This window comes from Notothenia coriiceps, unplaced genomic scaffold, assembly GCF_000735185.1.
Source record: "Notothenia coriiceps isolate Sejong01 unplaced genomic scaffold, NC01 NC01_scaffold00031175, whole genome shotgun sequence".
Classification (NCBI taxonomy): domain Eukaryota; kingdom Metazoa; phylum Chordata; class Actinopteri; order Perciformes; family Nototheniidae; genus Notothenia; species Notothenia coriiceps.
Genome location: NW_011363876.1, coordinates 18,001 through 18,553, shown reverse-complemented (window position 1 = coordinate 18,553; position 553 = coordinate 18,001). Strand labels below are relative to the sequence as shown.

The window sequence follows — 553 nt, the reverse complement described above, 5'->3', positions numbered from 1 at the left end:
TGTAAGAAGTAGAAAGTACAGGTATTTGTGTTCAACATGTAAGAAGTCAAAGTAAAAACTCATCAGAAAAATAAGTAGTGGAGTAAATTACTGATACCAGAAAAATGTACTTAAGTACAGTAACAAAGTATTTGTACTCCACTACTTCCACCCTCTGCATTTATTTTTATTATACACTTGTTTTTCATCTGGAGTCCCTTTGATCATAAATGAGACTATTTGTAAAAAGCTTAGAGGAATACTTTTATAATAACAATAAATAAGGGCAAAATAATGAATAACTTCTGCATTTAAATGGACTTGGTTTGTACTTCCTCATGTCTGTGCAGTATTTACACTGAAATGGAATGAGATAGAGGAATACAGATGCACACAATGTACAACTTTATTTTGTGTTACAGTTGATTTGTATTCCTTATTTTATTCCGTCCATCACAAAGTAAATACTGTTATTTTGTATATATGTGACCCGCTCTATCGAAATCAGTCGGAAGTCTCAACGGTTCATTTCAAATAAACGTGGATTTGCGTAAAAAGATAGTGTTTGTGTGTT

General features: G+C 31.6%; 1 long non-coding RNA gene across 1 annotated transcript in view; it reads left to right on the top strand.

Annotated features, from left to right (window-relative positions):
* Positions 1 to 553, top strand: part of LOC104959863 (uncharacterized) — a 5,783-nt gene that overhangs the window by 977 nt on the left and 4,253 nt on the right. The window lies entirely within an intron of this gene.